General features: G+C 41.8%; 1 long non-coding RNA gene across 1 annotated transcript in view; it reads right to left on the bottom strand.

Annotated features, from left to right (window-relative positions):
* Positions 1-18,579: 18,579 nt before the first annotated feature.
* Positions 18,580-21,566, bottom strand: part of LOC309620122 — a 69,501-nt gene continuing 66,514 nt past the window's right edge. Inside the window, exon 2 of the long non-coding RNA XR_014239427.1 lies at positions 18,580-19,283. This is a non-coding gene — a long non-coding RNA (uncharacterized lncRNA). The remainder of the gene's footprint in view (positions 19,284-21,566) is intronic.

The raw sequence follows: 21,566 nt of genomic DNA on the forward strand, positions 1-21,566 counted from the left end.
ATGCCGTAAATGTCACTCTGAGCAGAAAGAATGCAACCTATTAGGGAGCCTTCGATTCAACTTTCTGCCTCTTCTTTCTTTTCTTAATGACCATTTACTTAAAACCCCAAACAGAGGGAAAGCCGGTGCCCAGCTGCCAATCACAGTTAGGCAGATGCTGTTTGCAGTCCCATACTGAGAACGGAGAAGATGGCAATTGCATTTTATAAGCCATTAGAGGAACCTATGGCTTTCCACACACTCTGTGACTTGGCACCTTGGTAGAATCTAAAAGACTTTAATGTTATTGCTGAAAGATGGTAAGAATCATGTCTTGTGATGTAGAAAATGGAAGTTCCTAAAGAAGCCGCATCAATGAGCCTATTTCCCTAAACTTCATTAAGCCAACGGTAGATGCTGTTCACAGTTCTGGCCTGTCCTGCAGTTATTAGAAAATGGTGTCAAAGCAGCAAAGATTTAGAATTTACAAGTTAGGACTTAGTGTTCAACTCCAGCCTTTGAACTACCTTGAAGTTATCTTCTAATTTAATTAAGGGTATTTGTGAATTCAACAAACTACATATCTCCTGTCCTGGAGTGCATTGCAGGTAGTCTAGGAAGGGAAAAGAGAAATGAAGAAATTATGTTTATATAAATACAACATAGTACAGGTGTTACTGGCTCTTAGAGATATTGGATTCCTGTGAATGAACATACCATAGCAGGGATTTTAGACAAGCCTAGAAAATTACAGATTAGATAATTATGAAATAGAAAAAAGAGCTAAAGCCAATGTAAAGAAATCAAAATCAGCATTAGATTGGGGAAAGTGTTCACTGAAGTGTGTGTGGCCTGAAAGTACAAAATAAAACTGACCCCCTAATTGAGATAGCTCAAGTTTGTGTCTGTGGAAGCATGACCTTCTTCTCTGCTGTTTCCCTTGCGATCGATCACGTAGGAGAGTTCAGAAGGTAAGGATGAGGGTCAACCATTTTCCTTTATATTAATTCCAGTTCGAAGGAGGCCAGTTCTTAAAGGTGCTCATTTCTGTGTTCCTGTGTCCACATTTAGAAAAGAAACGAACACTCCAAATACCCATTTAAACAATCCTATGTTTTACCGTGCTTTACAGTTTGCAAAGTCCTTTAACCTCTCATACGTTCATTTAATGCCACTCAGCAGGCTCTGGGGTCAACTGGCCCTGGGCGTGACTGCTGTCTGTCTCATAGCTGGGTACCCCTGGGAGAATCACAGAATCTGGCTGAGCCCTATTTCTTTGCTTGTTGAAAGGGGATCACAATACCTACCTGCAAGGATGGTTGTGAGGAGTAAAGGAGGGAATGCATGCCAAGTGTCTGGTGCTGTCCCTGGCATGGACTAAGCCCCAGCAAACATTAGCTGTCATTGTTAATGCTCCAAAGATCCCTGTAAGTTAGACATGATTATTTGAAATTTACAGATTGAGAAAGCAAGGCTGGGGAGGTGAGTGACTAGCCCAGTTAACAGAACAAGGATTTGAACTCAGATCTTCTGACTGAAGTTTGGAGTACAGCCCAGTCCCCATCCCACAACTGATAAGCTAGTATTAGTTTCCTGTAACCGCTGTAACAAATTAACACAAATTTGGTGGCTTCGATTAACAGAAATGTATTCTCTCACAGTTCTGGAGGCCAGAAGTTTTAAGTATCGCTGGGCTGAAATCAAGGTGTCAGTAGGGCTCCACCCACTCCGGAGGCTCTTAGGGGAGAATTCATTCCTTGCCTCTTCCAGCTTCTGGTGGCTGCTGGCAGTCCTTGGATTGTGGCCACATCACTCTAATTTCTGCTCCTGTGGACATGTTGCCTTCTCCTCTTCTTTCCTCTGCCTCTTTTTATAAGGCTACATGTGATTGTGTTTAGGGCCCACCTAGATAATCCAGTGTAATTTCTCCATCTCAAAATTCTTAACTTAATCGAAACTACAGAGTCCTTTTTCACCATATAAGGTAATATGCACAGGTTACAGGAATCGATTAGGAAGTGGATATCTTGCGGCGGGCGAGGGGGCATTATTCAACCTAGCACAGCTAGCATGGGAAATTTTCAGTCTGGGCAACCTGTGCCCATCTTGACTCATACCTCCTGCCAGTTTAGTCCGATGCAAGCCCTCCTTCTATTCTCCTGCTGGCTTGGGCATCTGGAACCCTGGTAGCCAATCTGGGCCCCTAAAACTGCCTTTGGATAAGCCTAGCACATCAAAGCCTGACTCCAGCTTCACCCTCAAGATCCATAATTGCCTTTCCATCTGGGCCTGGCCCTTGCGGGCTTGCCATGCCCCTCCCCGACATATGATCTATGTGGCCCAGGGGGTACCCTCCAAACTCAGGTTAGTTCCATCCTCACCCAAAGAGGGTTGATATGTATTCCACAGCTAGACAAGAGGATCCTAGTGGAAGGTTCTGATTCACTCAGCTTGGCTAGAATATGAGGCAGGGATTTCAGGGCCTACAACCCTGGGCACCTTCTCTACGGTTGCAATACTCTGAGGAAACCCTGTAGACAACTGCTGCACCATTGCCAGTGCTAGCTAGTCTATAGTTTCCTCTATGGTTTTATTGATGGTTCCAGAAGTATATTTTTATATATATTGTGTATGTGTATTTGTGTGTGTGTATATAATCATACATGTATATACGTGTGTGTTATATATTCTTTACTTTTCAGCAAGATAGCTCATTTATATATATATATATATATATATATGTTTTATTTTTGTATTGGAGTATAGTTGATTTACAATGTTGTGTTAGTTTCAGGTGTACAGCAAAGTCAATCAGTTATACATATACATATATCCATTCTTTTTTAGATTCTTTTCCCATATAGGTTATTATAGAATATTGAGTAGATGGAAACTCAGATAATACCTCTCACTGGTTCTCATGCATTCATGTAAAATTTACTGGGCACCTCCTCCATTCTGGACCCTTTGCTGGATGCTAGGCATACAGAGGTGAATCTGCGGTGGTCTAAACTTTTAAGGGGATCACAGTCTAGGGAGTAGACAGATCTAGAAATGGCTAAATTAAAGAATAGTGTGATTAGTTCTGTCAGTCGTTGCAAGGTTAGGACAAGGCTTAGGCACGTGAGGTGCTTGCCTAGGGCACACAATTGAAGGAAGCTTCAGAACTCACTATTGATCATTGAGTTGTTTCCCTTGATGATAAACAACATTTTAATGCAATATTTTAAAAAAATCAAAATTACTGCCAAAAAATCCATGATGAACAGTAGTGCCCTTATTTGACTTATAAGGTAACACATTCACCGGTTCCAGGGATTAGGGACATCTTGGCTGGGAGGCATTATTCAGCCGACCACAGGTACTGAAATGAGTGAGATACTTTGAGGGACAGTGAGGGGGGAGGTGGGAGGAGGGTGGCAGGAGCCAGGCCACCGCACCCGCTTACTGGCAGCACTTGTCCCCCTGTTGAGTCTTATAGCTGTTTGGGATGTTGGCTTAGCTTTGGGTGGAGGTCTGTAGGATCGTTTGTCTTGCCAAAAAAGACTAGGCACTGATCGAGTTTGGCAATGCTGCTCTGGGAAATTAAAGCAGGGGCTCGCTTAGAAATGCTCCACCTTGACAGGATGCTAGGCAAATGCAGCATTACGGCCATCTGGAGAGATGACTAGCGATGGGGGTTCCATATGTGCTCAGGGGAATATTTTTTGGATTGGTCAAGGCAGCGACCGCCATGGTGTCTGAAAGGGGCAAGATTAAAATTTGTGAGTAGATCAGAACTGTTGCCTTCAGAATGACAGCCTCGGGACTCGACGTTTCACCAGATTACTGAGGGCCACAGTGGACAAGGGGATTAGTGTGATGCGAATTTTAGAGGAAGCTTCTAATAGGCAGCAGCTCAAATTGAACTCTCGAAGTTTATCTTGCTTGCATTGAAGAGAATTGGTCCTAGTTTGCTTTAATTTCAAGATAAGAACCACAGCAGTGCGACTCTTGATCCAGTTAGAGCCAGGGAAGAAATAGAAGGCTTAAGAGCTCGAAGAAGGGCCAGGTTCCCTCACCCACACTACCCCTGTCCTCTCCTGCCCTCCCCCACTCCATCCACATAGCATCCACCTGTTGGAGAAGCCTATCTGAAGGTACAAGTTTCATTTCCCAAACAGAAGTGATCTTCAGTCTTCTAGAAGATCCTTAGTCATACTACTATTAGATCCTTAGTCTATACATACTATCTATTCCCAAGTCAGGGCCACATCAAGATCAGCTAAGAAATCTCTTATTTTTTATGTAGTTTTCCTTTATAAAAGTAATAAATATTCATTATAGAAAATGGGGAAAATATAGAAAAATGAGATAAAAGGAGAAATATATATGCATATGTGTTCATGTGGGTATAGATTTGCCTGCATGTATATATGTATATGTGTGTGTCCATATAGTTTATAAACACACAAATATGTATAATTAAGGATGGTTCCAATTTCGTGCTCTAATTTTTTTTTTTAATTACCGTTCTTTGTTCTCATCTGTTTTGACCTATCAGCATCAACCACACAGTCAACCACTTCCTCCTTGAAACACTCACTTCCCTTGACTTCTCCTAGTTTTCCTCTGATTCACTTCCCACTTGTTCTTAGCATCCTTTGTCAACATAGCTTCCTTTATCTGGCCGTCAAATGTTGGGATTCTGCAGAGCTAATGTCTTCTCCGTCTTCTCTTCTTACTTTGCATTCATGTTTTTGGTGATTTTACCCATCGCCATGACTTTAAATATGATTGACATGCAGATATTTTCCACATTTCTATCTCTAGCAAAAGCTTCTTCTTTAAGATCCAGGCTCACAAATCCAGCTGCCTACTTGACATCTTGACCTGAATGTTTCCTAGGCATCTCAAACCCAACAGGTCTGCAGAGAGCTCTTGACTTCCCCTTCCTGCACTTGCCTCCTCAGTCTTGTCCATCTCAGCAAATGGTACCACTCTCCACCAGTGACTCATCCAAAAACTAAGGAGTCATCCTTCATGCCTCTGTTTCCCTTATGTCTCACATCCAATCCATCACCAACTCCTGCCTATTCTACCCTACATTATATCTTGAATTGACTGACTCCTTTCTATCTCCATTGCTACCCCTTGGGCTTGACAATAGTCTCTAACTGTTGTCCACTCCAACTGATTCCCTACACAGCACTCATAATCATCTTTCTAAAAGATAAATCATATTACGTGATAAAAATCCTTAAATAGCTAACTGTTGACTGGTTAAATGCATTTCAGTACAACTATGTGATGGAATACTATACAACTATAAGAATGAATAAAGAAGGCAGCCATGCAACGAAATGGAAAGAGCTCTAGGATATATTATCAAGTGAAAAAAAATTAACGTCTAGAGTAGTATATACGGTATGTAACTTTTAGCATATGACCCAGAGACAAATCAACAATACGTATTTGTATCTGCATCAGAACTCTGAAAGGATTCATAAGAAACTAATGAAAATAGTTACTTGTGGATGAGTAAGGAAAACTATCCAGTGGGCTGGTGCAGAGGTAAGAGCAAGACTCATCACAGTAAACCCTTTTTATATTGTTTGGATTTTTGAACCATGTGGATATATTCCCTATCAAAAAATAAAAACAGAAATATCTTCCCGTTGCACTTAGAAGTGAACTAATATTCCCTGACTTGGGCTACAAAACTCTGCCTGCTCAAGCCTCTGCTCACCTTTCCACTCTCGCCTCCTACCATCCCTGTCACTCTTTTACTACTCTCAAGTCCAAATGATCTTCTTTCAACTAATCAAACTCACTCTGTGTTTTTTCTTCTCAGTGCTTTTGTGTTGTATTTTTCCTTTGCCTTGACCGCCCTTTCAACTGGTCTTTACATGGGTGTCTCCTTTTCACCTGTAAATCTCTGTTAAAATGCCATCTCAGAGATATCTTTGTTGGCTGCTTTATCTCGGTATGTTCACCCCGTCTTACCTTTTATTCTCAATCGTGGTACCATGGTCTCTTCCTCCTTAGCCCTCCTCACCATTGTTTATTATTTGCTTAAATAAATTATTTATTTTTTTGTTCATCCACTAGAGACTAAACTTCCTGAAGATTGGAACCATTTATATAATTTTCAGCCTCAGTTCAGTGCCTGGTGCATAGTAAGTGATCAATAAGTGTTTGTTGACTGAATGCATAATTGTAGATGCTTATGTCATGAGCATTTACCCATGTCATTACAAAGTTTTCAGAAGTGTCCTTGTAATACTTGCATAATATTCTGTCCAGTGGATATATCAATAGCACAGTTAACATAACCATTTTCATATTTATTGACACTTAGGTGGTTATCGAAACAATGTATAAAAGTAGATTTAGGGCTTCCCTGGTGGTGCAGTGGCTAAGAATCCACCTGCCAATGCAGAGGACATGGGTTTGAGCCCTGGTCCGGGAGGATCCCACATGCTGTGGAGCAACTAAGCCCATGTGCCACAACTACTGAGCCTGTGCTCTGGAGCCACGAATCACAACCACTGAGCCCACAGCCCACAGCTACTGAGGCTTGTGCACCTAGAGCCCGTGCTCTGCAACAAGAGAAGCCACCGCGGGACTTCCCTGGTGGAGCAGTGGTTAAGAATCCGCCTGCCAATGCAGGGGACACAGGTTCGAGCCCTGGTCCGGGAAGATCCCACATGCCACGGAGCAACTAAGCCTGTGTGCCCCAACTACTGAGCCTGCACTCTAGAGCCTGCGAGCCACAACTACTGAGCCCACGTGCCACAACTACTGAAGCCCAGGCACCTAGAGCCCGTGCTCTGCAACAAGAGAAGCCACCGCAGTGAGAAACCCATGCACCACAAAAAGGAGTAGCCCCTGCTCGCCGCAACTAGAGGAAACCCACGTGCAGCAACCAGGACCCAATGCAGCCAAAAATAAATAAATAAATTAAATAATTAATTAAAAAAAAAAGAAGTCACTGCAATGAGAAGCCCACTCACCGCAATGAAGAGTAGCCCCCACTTGCCGCAACTAGAGAAAACCTGTGCACAGCGACAAAGACCCAACACAGCCAAAAATAAATAAAAGAAAAAAAGAAAAAAAAGGAAAAAAAGAAAAGTAGATTTAACCTCAACATTGTTAGTATGGCATACTGTCAGGTTTAAAACATTTTGATTTATGTGATAGCTTGAAAAGTGCTATCTTTAAAATTTTTAATTTGTATTTCTTTGATTACTGATAGTTTTACATGTTTTCCATATTAGCCACTTGGATTTCTTTTATGGATTGTCCTCAACACGTTTTGAATTACGTCCTTCTCCTTCCCCAGTGCTATTGTCTTAAACCAGGTTCTTACCATTTCTAACCTGAGTTGCTTTCACAACCTCCATATTGGTCTCAGGACCTCCGATCTTGCTGCCCTCCACTGTATCCTTTCTCCCAAAGCCAGAATTGTTTTTTCTAAAATGCAAATGTGTTCACAGTTTTGCCTACTTACAACTCTTGGAGCCTCCATTGCCTAGAAAACAAACAGAAAGGTCTGCCATGTTTTGGCCTATAAGTATAACTTCAATGGCTCCAGCTAGAAGTCTCACCCCCATTCAACATCACGCATCGTGTCTCTGGGTCTACTTAAAGTTGCTCTCTCTTTCTGAAATATCCTTATACAGCATCTCTTGTACAACTGTGGAACCTCTACTCATCTTTCAAAACTAGGCCAAGAGTTACTTCTTCCATGAAACTTGATTCCCCCAAACCTGGTAAAATTGACCACTACCTTCCTTTTGTTACACTTCTATTTCATTCAGGCTTCTATCATAGCAACTATGATGTTTGCTTGTGCCACCTTTTTTAATGTTTGTCTCCCTGTAGATTTCAAGCACTTCATGAGGAAAATTAGTTCTTATAAACTTTACATTCTCTAGTGTCTAGCACATGTCTTGAACTATAGTCTGTATCCAATGAATATTTGTTCAGTATTTTGTCCAGTTATTTGAGTATTAGTATTTTCCTTATAGAGTTTTTATGAGTGAATTATATGTTAAAAATAGTAATTCTTTGTTTTATTTATTATGAATATTTTTTATCAGTTTTAAACTGCCTTTTAAGTTTGATTATGGTTGACTGAATGGTTTGGTTTTTTAGAGAAGTTTTTAATATGTATAAAGTCAAATTTATTAATGTTCTAAATTATTTCTTCCATTATTTCTAAATTTAGAAATTCCTATTCCTATTAGTGATTTGATAAATATTTATTTCTGTTTTCTTCTAGTTTTATGGTTTGAATTTTTTGAACATTTAACTCAATAATTTTTCTAGAAATTACTTTATGACATATACTAATAATTTTATTTATTTTTCCCTAGATAGTTAACCACTTGTCCTAATACCATTTATTACTAACTTTTTTCTTCCCTTTTATTTGAGATGCCTTCTTTATCATATATTATTTTCATATACATAGTTGGATCGGCATGGGGGCTATATATGATTTCATTGATTTGTATATCTAAAATTGTTCAGGTATCCTAGTGCTTTAATAATTGTAGATTTATAACATGTATTTTTAATACAGTAGACTATAAATAAAAATTTTAATATCTGATAGGGCTAATTCCTCTTCATTACTCTTCTTTTTCAAAAGTTTTCTGTGCAATTTTCTTCCATTTGTTTTTCCTACAAAATCTTTGGATTATTTTGTAATCAACTCCCCAAAGAATCCTGTTGGTGTTTTGATTGGAATTCAACTAAAATTGTAAATAATTTAAGAGCAAATTGATTTCTCTTTACCACATTCAGCCTTCCAATTCAGGAACGTGGTATGTCTCCTTAATTATTCAAGTCTTTTTTATATTTTGTCAGTGAAGTTTTATAGTTCTCTTTTTATAGGTCTCACATGGTTCTAATTAAAGTTACTCCTAGGCATTTTGGATTTCGTTCAGCAAACTTCTCCAGTATGACTGAGAATGCCCACACAGCCCACTGATAAATCTAAACCAGGATATTGGGGCCCATATTTTCTAGGCCACGTGGTTTGACAGTAATTGAGGCCATATAGTGTAGTGGTTAAATGCTTGGGCCTTAGCGTCTAGACAGATCTGGTTCTGAATCCTCGTTCTGTCACTTATTAGCTATGTAACCTTGGGCAAAATATGTAAACTCTCTGTAAACTCCATCTCAGTTGATTCATCTGTTGAACAGGGCTACTAATAGTACCTTTCCTCACAGGGGTTTGGGAGGCAATACGCAGGTTCATGAAAGTGCTCAACAAGTGTGAACTATGGTACTGGTGATGGTGACAGGAATTGGGCATTCAGAGAAAAATTGGAAACAAGACTGTCTTGAAAAGTTCAGACTGCCAAAACCATAGGGAAGTGAAAACGAAGAACGATCCAAAGAAGAATGAAAGGTGAACAGAGAGAGGAAAGCAGGAAAAGGGAGTTGCTTGAGGTAGGGAGTTCTAAGACCCCCTCTTTTGATGGGAAGAGTATGGAAAATGGCTGTGTCATTGTTGGACCAGGTATGTGAACCATGCTGGGGAAACCTCCAGAGGCTGAGGAGAGGGAAAGGGAAGCAAACAAAATACGTGGATAGTTGTTCTTCACACATCTACCCTCCTGCCCACCCAGCTGGGCCGTAGTCCCAGGATGGGGAGAGAAGCTCGCCTGAGAACCACTGTATTGGAGAGATATGGCCTGGTGGCCATGGGAACCTGTGGAGCCAGAATTCTACTCACAAGACATGCTTCTTTGGGATTGTGTAGGTCAGAGTGCAGCTGAGTGATTCTCTGAGAGCAGCCACAAAGGGAGGCGAGCGTGGTTCATGGAAAGAGATGGAAAAGTGTCTGATAAGCCAACCCCTTGAGCTGGGAGGTCATGGATTTGGCTCATGATTATTTTATTAATCGTAGCATATGTTGCTTGAGAGTGTTGGTGACATTTCACTAGAAGGCCAGATCACTTCTTAAATGGTGATGGGCATGAAGTGGGGGAGTGGGGAGGATGGAAGGGGGGAGGGGACAGAGCAAAGAAGAGGAGGGATTGGTGCCTCTATGTGAATGCTTACACAACTCTATACTCAATCGAGCTGTATGCACAGCACAGTGTGAGTTTCACGCTGTAGGTGTTTCTCCACAGCCACTCGCAAAGATGAAGCTTCATTTATTGTGTGTCGCATTGTTTGGGGACAAAAAGAACTACTATCCTTAATTTAATCTGAGATACAAATGGGAATCCGAAGGGTGAAGATCCCTGTAAACAGAATATGAGAAATATCCTATTGCCTAATGATTCCTGTTCTAATTCTTTTATATTCCCAAGGATATCCTCAAGATGCAAGTCAGCAATGCTATTTCCCAATAAAATGCCCATTATTAAATAGCAGATATTTGAGATATTCTTGGATATCATCATATCCTGTAACATTAATGCTGGAAAAGCCTTTTGAGACCAACCAATAGAGCCACTGCTGCCCAGCAGAGGGAAACAACTCACGTGCGGTTGTGTGCTGAGCTGGTGGCAGAGCCAGAACTGAAGCTGAGGTCTCCTGGCTCACAGTGCCCTTTCTTTCCTCCATAACATCCAGTCTGCCTACTTTTGGAAACTCCTAGGACAGCTGTCTTTTAGCACTTATTCAGCCTTTGCCTTGTGACCTTCTAGTGCATTTAGGACCTGTGTTATAAACCCACCAATGTGATTTTCTTTCTTCAGGGGAATAGGGTGATGGGAACATAGTACAGCCCACATATGGAGGAGCAAGGAATATTTTCCAGAAGCTAAATTATCTTTTTATCTTTTTTCCTTCCCTCTAGAGATATTTCTGAAAAGATACATTAAATTCTATAAACATTTCCATTTCACAGCATCTAAGACTGGCCTATATGGGTGAGGCCTTTGAGGTGGGCTCTGCCCATTCTGCTCCCCATTCAGGCTTCCCCCGGGATCTCGAACACACCTTCTGACATTACCTATCTCACCGTGTGGTAATTAGTTGAGTCTACAGCACCACAGCATTCTTGATCTCCGACCTAGCTGTGATCTCCTCCAGGACGAGGACTGGGCCCGATTCCCTATCCCCAATGAAGGGCAAGGACCCAGGAAATATCTCTGGATTGAATCCCCAGAGCAGAGAGGATATTAGGAAGAAGCTCAGGTTTTAGGCTCTGGGCCTGTAGGTTTGCCATGTAGCCTCAGGTCAGTCCATGAACCATTCTCAGCATTGGTCTCCTTTATGTAAGGGGATGGTGATACTAGCGCCACCACTACCTCCCAGAGGAATGTGAGAATAAATGAGATCATGATTACCAAAACTCTCTGTGAACTGAAAGGCCCTACAGAAAAATAAAACATATGATAGTAGTGGCTAGCATTCTGGGAGAACTCGCTGAGTGCCAGAAAGCACGTTCAAACTGCACAACAGCCCTATGAGGAAAGGGCTACTGTTACCCCATTTTATAGATGGGAAAACTGAGGCACAGGGAAGCTAGATAATTTTTCCAGGATCCTACATCCCTAAGGACACACAGCTAGCAAATGGTTATGATATTATAAGCTAATGAGAGGCTGTAACTTGCTCAGCCTGACACAGCCAAGTTTCAGAGACAGAACTAAAATTTTGGTCTCTTGACTCCAAGTCCAGTGCTCTATCTACCGAGCCTAATGCATGATGTGCTGGGAAAACCATCCAGGTATCTCCTATGGAAGCATGCTTGGTGCATGGTATTGCTGCTCTGAATATGTCCTCTTGCCTGAGGAAAAGATGCAGAAAGTGGAAATGAAAGGTTCTCCCTGGGTTGAAGGACTTCAAATTATGGGTCAGTTTTCAAAACGAGCCACTGAGGGGCCTGGGGGAGGGTCTGTCATCCCAGGTGGGTTGGTGAAAGTGAATAAGCACACTTGGCTTAGAAATAAGTGACACATTTCTCTCTCTTCTATATTTCTATCCTAAACAACCTAGATCTAGATCATATATATTTTTTCATGTCAACTTGCTGAAAGGTTATTTGTAAATAAGATGTGACACAAATATTATTTGGCCAACAGCAAGCACCTTTGTAATACAATTTGACATTTCTAATAAACACCCAATGATGTGGGGCTTATTACCTGGCCTTTGTGTATGAAGCCAGGACCTTCATGCTGTTTCTGAAAATAAGTCCCACTGCTCAGTGCTAATCTAGAGATCCTTTATGCACCAGTAGTCCACACTGTGTGCACATTTCTGGGCTGCCTACTTTGTACTCTGTGTGTGTGTTGAGGATACAAGGGTACAAGGAAGTGACATGTAGTTCCTGTCCTCACAAAGCTTAGCGTCAAGTGAGCCTGAAATGGATTATGTCCACAGGACACTGGTTTTCTTCAAAAAGTCTGTAATAATAATTATAATAATAGCCCTTACAGAAGGATTTACAGTTTTCAAAACACACGCATACTATTTTAAATAGCTGTATTGATTTTCTGGTTACACACGTGTTTGGTCTTTAAAAAAATCATGAAGACTATAGTAACATACAACATAAAACATGTCCCCTATAATCCCACACCATTTAAGGTAGCTATCTCTGTTAACCATTTAGCGTCTCTTTCCTGTAGACCTTGTTCTCTGCATATACACATATAGAAATATAGTTTATTGATATTACAAAAAGGGGAGCATCCAATGCAAAGAGTTTTATACTTACTTTCTTTCACTTGTCTCAGAATGTCTTAGATGGCTTTCCATCCCCATAAAAGGTGGGAAGGCAAGAACAAGCAAATGGAAGAGATTGTGTCATTGATCTAAACAAGAGCAAAAAGACCTTAATGGCAGCCACCATTGGTGACCACTTCCCGTAAGCTTGGCACCGGGTCAAGTGTGTACCTGCATTACCTTAGTTAAGCAAATCCCGGCCTTGTGCTTTCATAGCAGAGTGGCCTCAGCTCAGTCACTTAGCCTATCTGAGCCTCCCTTTCCTCATCTATAAAATGGGAGTAATAATGGCACAGGCCTCACAGGTTAATGGTGAGGGTTAAATAAATAAAGTACTTCTAAAAGTGCTGAGAACATTGCTTGGCACATACACAATGCATGTTAGCCATTGTCATCTTTGTTGTTGTAGTTATTATTATTATTTTTGTTTGCCTATGACTTGGGTGCTTTTATTATCCCCATTTTACAGATGTTGAAACTGAGGTTCGGGTGGTGTGCATGACTTGTCCAAAGTCTCACGGCGAGTATGTTAGAGGAACGGTGATTCTGATCCTAAGTGACACTGCCCTCTACTCCAGGCCTTTTCCACCTTCAGTGTGCAGATATATCCCCTGGGCGGCCTGTTAAAATACAGATCTTTGGGTCTTCAGGTCTGGGGAGGGGCCCAAGATTCTGCACTTCTAAGGGGCTACCAGGTGGTGCTGAGGCTCTATTGGAGACCTAGGTCTTCACGCTGAGTAGACTCTTTTTAAGAACCTCTAGCTGAATTTCCCAACTCTCTTCTCATTGAGTTTAGAACATTGGCTGTCAGGGTTTCCGCACCTAGATATGGGTCTCACAGGATTCAATTTAGCTGATCCTGTAGCTTGTCTTCATTTTCAGACATGCCATTTGAATCAGCAATACATTGACACTCGCCAAGTTATCCCAGCTTTGTCAGTCAACTGCTTGCAGTACTTATCAGATTCATTTCTGCAATGATAGTTTCGCATTGTTAATTATTACCTTTTTACTTTTCTGAAAGGTAATGTAGGTAACTTCTTTGGTTCTTTTCCTAATCATTGATTCGACAAATACATATTATGTCCCTACTATGGGCCAGGCACTGTTCCAGATAATGAACAGAGACAGAAGTGCCTATCTTTAGGGAGTTTACATTCTGTTGGCAGTGAAGGCAAGAAACAGATAAGCAAGAACACTGGATAGTGTGTTGGATGAGAAATCACAATGGAGATGATAAGTAAATCCAGGCAGGAGGGGAGAGGAGGCTGGGGCAGGAGATGCTCTTTTCTGTAGATGGTAGGGAAGGCCACACAGCTAACTTGGTGTTTAAGCAGGACCCTCAGGGCGCTAAGAGAGCACAGCAAGTGGCTACTTGGGCAAAGAGTATTCTAGGCAGAAGGAGCAGCAAATGCAAAGACCCTGGGGCAGGAGAATATTTGGAGAACAGCCTGGAGGAGATTGTGGGAGTGAGAGGGAGGAGAGTAGCTGAAGTCATGGGTAGGGGGTCAGGCTGGGGAAGGACCTTAGAGAGCCTTGTGAGGATTGGACTTTCATTTTCCTGATATGGGAACCATGGCAGGATTTTGAACAGGCAAGTTTCTGCAAGATCACTCTGGCCTCTGTATTAAGAATAATGGGAGGGAGAGCTTGTCTTGTCTGGTAGGAATGGAATAGAGACAGCAGTCAGGAGGTTGGAAATATTTGCTTTACAATATTTCATGACATAAGTAAGCATTTAAAAACTGACAGGGTTACTGGGATGAACTCTGTCTAAAGAATCAACAGGAAGGATGTTAATAACAGCTACCGCTAACTGCGGACCTACTGTGTTCCAGGCACGTGGATTATGGCTTCACATGGTGTGGTCTCATGGAATCCTCACCACAACCTTATCAAGTAGGCCACTGCCCCTTTCGGAGACGTAAACTAAAGTTCAGAAAGGTTAAGCCACTTGTTCAAGGTCACACAGCAAAGAAAGGGCAGAATCAGGCGTCAAGCTTAGGTCTCCAGTTCTACAATGCTACCCTTCCTCCCCTAATCATAGGGATTGCAATTGAAGACAGGTTCAGACCACTCTCAACTCTGCAATTTATCTTTATTATCTGTCTTTAATACTTTAAAAAAATGTCTACTATTCCATGACTTTGTGACTAGCTTTTAACTTAGCGTGCTGCAAAATAATATTGTGAGTGCAAGATCCTAGATTGGGAATTAGGTCCAGTTTCATCAGGTGCTTCCCCTGGCAAAGAAGAAAAAGATTCCGTTCTTAGCTGACTGATCAGCTTTTCCAGGCCTTTCAGGACAAACTCATTTGTGTGTTTCCTTTCCTCTAATTCAGGTAATTTCATCACCTACTTATATTAAAAGTAACAGGCCAGTCCCCCGTCTAGACATTGCTGATTGGTTTATGCTGGAGGCCGTCTCATCTTCTTGGCTGTGTAGGGTGTCTCACCTCTCTGAAATGACATTAAAGAAGACAAAAGCAAAGCAAAGTTTATACTGCTTTTCATGCCTGCTATTAGAATAGTATCCACAGTGGATCATATGCTCATGAAATTTGCTGCAACTTTTTAAGAACTCTACAGTGCACACACTGTATCTTGGAAATTTAACTTAGTAGTCAGAAGAAAAAGTTGCTGCTGTAATGTTTAAGATCACATCCAATCGGGAAAAGCTGTGGTAACTTAAACAGGGAAAAGACCTTTTACTTCTAGGTAGAATAAATCTACTAATAGACCCACTTGTTTCAATCCTTCCCTGCTCTCCCGAGCACGTGTGCACACTTGTGCACGTGTGTGTGCATGCGCGCACACACACACACACACACAGGAAAGGCTGCAAGCTGTCTTTATAGACTTTCTATTGCTTCAGAAGCCACTTCCTGACCTGTGCTTTCATCTGAAATCTCGGTGTGACATCTCAGCCCTGAAGGCAGTTATTTCTGTTGGCCTCTGGCTGGGAGATAGGCAACGTCCCATCTCTGAAGCTTCACTCTGTGGGTTGAGCAGCTACGCTGCCCTTCACCCGCCCCAATCTGCTCCCCGCCCAACAACCCAAAATGAAGAATGAAACTCTGGACTGTACACCTATTTTTTCTAAGACTGAAAATCCTTACTATTTATTGCCAGTGAAAAAGCATCCTGAGAATTTGTGTGCATTTTTCCGGCGAGTGCTCAGAGATACATGGCCAGCTGTTGCCCAAATTCAAGGGCATAAGGTGTTCCCTCTGGGCAAAAACTGCAAGCCCTTTATCTATAAGATGGCAAGCAAGCCTTAAGGCTTTGTCACTTAACTGACTGGTGACCACAAGCTTGTCACTTCAGCTCTCTGAGCCACACCGTCCTCATTGGTAAATGAGGGAAATGGCACTTCCCTCATTTCTACTTGTGCTGGCCCTTGTTTGCTCCAGTGCAGGTCTTCTGGTTTGGTGGTCAGTTTCCCACTGTGCCTTATCTTGAGTGCAGTCTGCAGATAATAGGAAGGGAGGAAGTGGCAGGCGAGAACAAAGACCCGGTGCTCCCCGACTCCGCAAGAATCCTTGGGCACACACCAAGCCCCTTGGTTAGAGCACGGGTCTCCTGCGACCTTGCAGAGACACTGAGACCAGCCTTCGGAAGAGGGTGTGCTGTCTCAGGTGGCCCGAGGGCAGAGCCCCACGGGCCAAGGTGGGGGCTTGTTGTGTAGCCTGGGCATCGTAAGTAAGGATATTCTGTACTTTTGTGCAGTGCTTTTCACTTTATCAAACCTTTTACCACCCACGATCTCGTCTAAGCCTTCCAGCAGTGTGTGACATAGGCAGGCCAGGTGTTACTAGGCCCATTTTTACAGATAAATAAACTGAGACCCGGAGGGTTGAAAGGATTTGCTCTTGGACACAATAGACCAGCTTTCTTTACCGTAAACTAAGTGTTTTTTAATTGGATCCCTACCTTATTGCTAGCTCTGTCCATAAATTTGAAATAGGAATGTGGCTACTTTCCCTTCCTAAAGTGTGTGGGAGAAATGATTGGAGCTGAATGTCTTCTCTGTCCTACATTTAGTCCTTCACGATTTCAGGGCTTTAAGTGCCATCTATGTACCGATGGCCCCTCCAGTGTGGACTCTTGTAGAACTCCAGATTCATCTATCCAACTGCCTACCTACTGGGCATCTCCACTGGGATTGCTAGGAGACATTTCAAATTTATCAGGTCCCAAACTGTAACCCTGATCTTCCCCACCCCCCTGCCCCCAGTGGGCCATTCTTACAGTTGCTCAGGCCAAAATCCCTGGAGTCACCTTTGTCACCTCAACTCTCACATCCCACATCCAGGCCATCAGCAAGTCCTTCTAAACATATTCCCCAGTCTAACCATTTCTCCACCTTCCACTTGTACCAGCCTGGTCTGAACCACCATCATCTCTCACCTACATTGTGTAATAACCTCCTACTCTTCTGCCCTCTCCCCCTCTATACTTTATTCCTCCCATGGTCCCCCAATTCACTCAGAGTACAAGTCACCGTGGTGGCTGCTGAGGCCTAATATGATCCAGCCACCCTCTTACCTGGCAGACCTGCCCTCCTATTACTCCCCCTTCACTAGTCTTGCCACTCAGTGTACACTGCCCATCTAGCCATCCCTGGAACCCACCAGACATGCCGCTACATCAGGGCCTTTGCCTTACTTAGCTGGTTCCTCTGCCTGGACCACTTACGCCCTTCACCCCAATGTCATCAGACCTACCTCCCCCAGCTCTTTCAACTATTTGCTCATGTCTCACCATCTCAGTGAGGTCCCCCCTAGTCACCCTATTTATAATGTCACCCACATCCAACCAGGCCTCTTACTGTGCTCTATTTTTCTCTTAGTACTTATAACTCTCTAACATATAGAATTAACTTGATTATTTATTGTCTGTCTTCCACCTCCCATTAAAGTATAAGATCCACTTACAGGGTTTTTTGGTTTTTGTTTTATTTTTTTGTCTTGCTCACTGGTGTATCCCAAATGCTTAAAACAGTGTCCGCCAAAAAAATAGTGATTTGAGACATTTTGTTGAATGAATATTTGTTGGAGGTATTTAGAAAGATGGAGATAGACAGAAAGCCAGTAAGTGTCAGAGATGAAGAATTAGGGGCACCCGGTCATGCTATTCATGCTGATATCTTAGCACTTGCCCCGTTGCATTGTAATTCATGGGTTTGCATATGTGAGTGAGTCAAGTTTAGGGTCATGATTAGAGACAGGGACCTTCTAGGCTTCATCTTTGAAACCCTAGCTTCTAGCACAGTTATTAGGGTAGACTGAGCGCTGAAGGAAATGTTTAGGGAGTGCATGAAGGAGTGATGGATGATCCCATGGACAGAAAGGGTAATTATTAACTGAAGATCAAAACGGTGATGAGAGAGGGACTATATGCTGCATTTATTCCATGCCTGGCGCTGTTCTACATGCTTTACACATATTAACTCATTTAATTCTAAAGTAACCTTCTGAGGTCTATGTGTATTATTATCCTCATTTTTCCAATGAAGAAACACAAGTATTGTGGAGTTAAGAAACTTGACCATGACCACACAGCTAGTTAACTTTAGAGCTAGGATTTGAACCCAGGCAGTCTGATACAGAATAAATGTTCTTAACCCTCATACTATTTAGAAGTAAATATTGTTATTATTTCAAAGTTTATTTATTATAAAAATGATTATTATGAAAAGTATTAATACTATTTTCACATGCTAGAGAAGATTGAAGAGGTGGTAACACTAGTAGACTTCAGTGTTTTCCATTGTTTTTGATACCTTTATTACACCAGACTTTTAGGTTGCCTTCCTGACTAATGTTTGACAAGTTGTGGTATAATATATTATTCTACTTGCTGTTTTTTTTTTTTAAGACAATGATGATGACAACAATGACAGTGATGACAATGCTAATTCTTTTTTTTTTTAAGTCTTTTTTATTTATTTATTTATTTATTTTTATTTTTGGCTGTGTTGGGTCTTCGTTTCTGTGCGAGGGCTTTCTCTAGTTGCGGCAAGCGGGGGCCACTCTTCATCGCGGTGCGCAGGCCTCTCACTATCGCGGCCTCTCTTGTTGCGGAGCACAGGCTCCAGACGCGCAGGCTCAGTAGTTGTGGCTCACGGGCCTAGTTGCTCCGCGGCATGTGGGATCTTCCCAGACCAGGGCTCGAACCCGTGTCCCCTGCCTTGGCAGGCAGATTCTCAACCACTGCGCCACCAGGGAAGTCCCTAGTATTTCTTTCAAGAGGAGCTCTTTAGGCTACAGCTCCTGAGTGTTTAATTTATTCATGTTTGAGAATATCTGCCTATTATTATTATTTTTTTTAATTAATTTATTTATTTATTTATTTTTGGCTGTGTTGGGTCTTCGTTTCTGTGCGAGGCCTTTCTCTAGTTGCAGCAAGCGGGGGCCACTCTTCATTGCGGTGCGCCAGCCTCTCACCATCGCGGCCTCTCTTGTTGCAGAGCACAAGCTCCAGACGCGCAGGCTCAGTAGTTGTGGCTCACGGGCCTAGTTGCTCCGCGGCATGTGGGATCTTCCCAGACCAGGGCTCGAACCCGTGTCCCCTGCATTAGCAGGCAGATTCTCAACCACCGCGCCACCAGGGAAGCCCCTACTTGCTGTTTTTTAAGCTCATTGCAACTTATGGGCTTGCATATCCCTGTGAGTCAAGGTTAGGGTAATAATTAGAAATAGGGTTAGGAGTTGCCCTTCAAGAGCAGGGACCTCATTTGCTTCATCTTTGAAACTGTAGCTTCTAGAACAGAGGAGATATTGTTCAAAGAAGGATATATAGACAGTGGTGAACTATAGGTCCAATAGGATGCAACCTAAGTTTTGTGATACAGTCTCTGTCTCTGTGGCCATCTATGTTTCAGTATAATTAAGTGACTGGACCAGGTGATTCTGACATAGCGGGTGTCCTGTGCCTTACGCTGAGAGACAAAAACAATGAAAGAGTTGAACAACATCCTTGGGTAGTGGTTCCCAGAACTTGCTACGGTTTTGCATTCCAAGGTACTGGACCTATGGACAATGTTTTACTAACTTGGCAGAACATATTTCTGTTTTGTGTAGTTTCTGATGCAGAGGTAGTCATCATATGGATATTGGAGAGAGATGGTGACATCATTCGGCACCATCCAACAGCCAGTTACATAGTGTCTGCTCTGTGCCAGGCCCTGTGCTGGGCCCTGGGGACACAGAGAAGAAAAGTCTTCGTCCTGGTCCAATTTGCAGCATTTCTTTGGGATTTGAAAGAGTATCTAACAGCTTTAGCATCCAATGGGAAGCTGATTTGTGGGTGTGGAAGGTAAAGGTTTTGTTTGCTTTGAGGAGGAAGGCCTCATCAGGGTGTTCTGATTTGATTGCTTGACATTTTCTCTTTCACGTTTTCACCAGTGAACAATGGCTTTCTGTGCGGAAATCAGATGGGTTGGCAATTTGTAATGTGGGTGATTAAGGATTTTCCTAAGAAATGTGGAGTTGACAACAGCTATAAATAAAGGTTTAACTATTCATAATTAATTTAGTCATAGTTTATGTATTACTACAAATGTTAGTAATGTCACTTGTAAATGTATCATTGACTTGGAAATGGAAACGACTTATTGAATTTTCTAGTCCGTTCTCTATCAATGCAAAATTGTTCCCTCCTGTATTTTCTTAATTGTTTAAGCCAATCAGTCATGTTCTTAATGACTTGATATATTAATAAATTAAGGTTTGGGGCCCACAGAGGGAAAATGTATACACATATTAGAGTAGATTATGTTCCTTACAGGAGGTTATATTCCTGGCAGTATACGAAATATTTGCTTTGAAAAAAAAACAAAGGAGACTTTAAATTTTAGAAGGGGATGTTGAGCTTAATATAAAGGCTAGCAAGCAAATTATAGTTATTTATAGGCCTTTTATTTGAGTAAAATGGACAGAGTTTAATACTTAGCCTAATCTTGTCACAATATTTTTGTTCCTTTTAGTATTGAAGTTACATTTTGGATACCATGTACTTTGGGAGTTTTCAAAATGTCCTTGAAGAAATGAAAGAACAATTGATTCCTTGGGGTATGGGGTGATTCTTCACCTTTAGTACCCCTGCCTTTATCTAAGACACAGTAAAGTTCCAGGTTTTTCATATCATTCTCCTGTTGTGAACTCCAGTATCCTAATTACCACCCCCAAAACACAGTCTGTTGTGTCCTATGGTCACTAATCAATCAATCTTTTTCTTTCTCTTTCTCTTTCTCCCTCTCTCTCTCTCTCTCAGTTGTTTCCCTTCTTCTTTCAGTACATCTTTCACCTTCTCAACTGGTGCCCAAGGTAGGAAAATAACCTCTGAACAGAGCCAATTAAACAACTATTAATACAAATCTCAAAAATTAGTCCAAGAATAAATGAATAGAAGATCAACGATTGGACTTGAGTATAATAGAAAATAGAAAACATGAATGAACTGGGGCACATGTAGTCTTTAAAACATGGGATGTTGCCCAATACCCCAAATCATTTGACATTTATATGAGACTTTGTTTTCTTGAACACTTTGAGTACAAAGAACTTCGTGAAAAAAAACAGACACATAGACTAATGGAATAGAATTGAAAGCCCAGAAATAAACCCACACATATACAGTCAACTAATATTTGACAGGGGAGTCAACAATATTCAATGGGGAAAAGGTAATCTGTTCAATAAATGATGTTGGGAAAACTGGATATCCACATGCCAAAGAATGAAATTGAACCTCAGTCTTATGCCACTCAAAAAAATTAACATAAAATGGATTAAAGACTTAAATGTAAGACTTGAAACCGTAAAACTCCTAGAAGAAAACATAGGGGAAAAGCTCCGTGACCTTGGTCTTGGCAATGATTTTTTGGATATGACAATAAAACCA

This window comes from Balaenoptera borealis (assembly GCF_965194805.1).
Source record: "Balaenoptera borealis genome assembly, chromosome: X".
Lineage (NCBI taxonomy): Eukaryota > Metazoa > Chordata > Mammalia > Artiodactyla > Balaenopteridae > Balaenoptera > Balaenoptera borealis.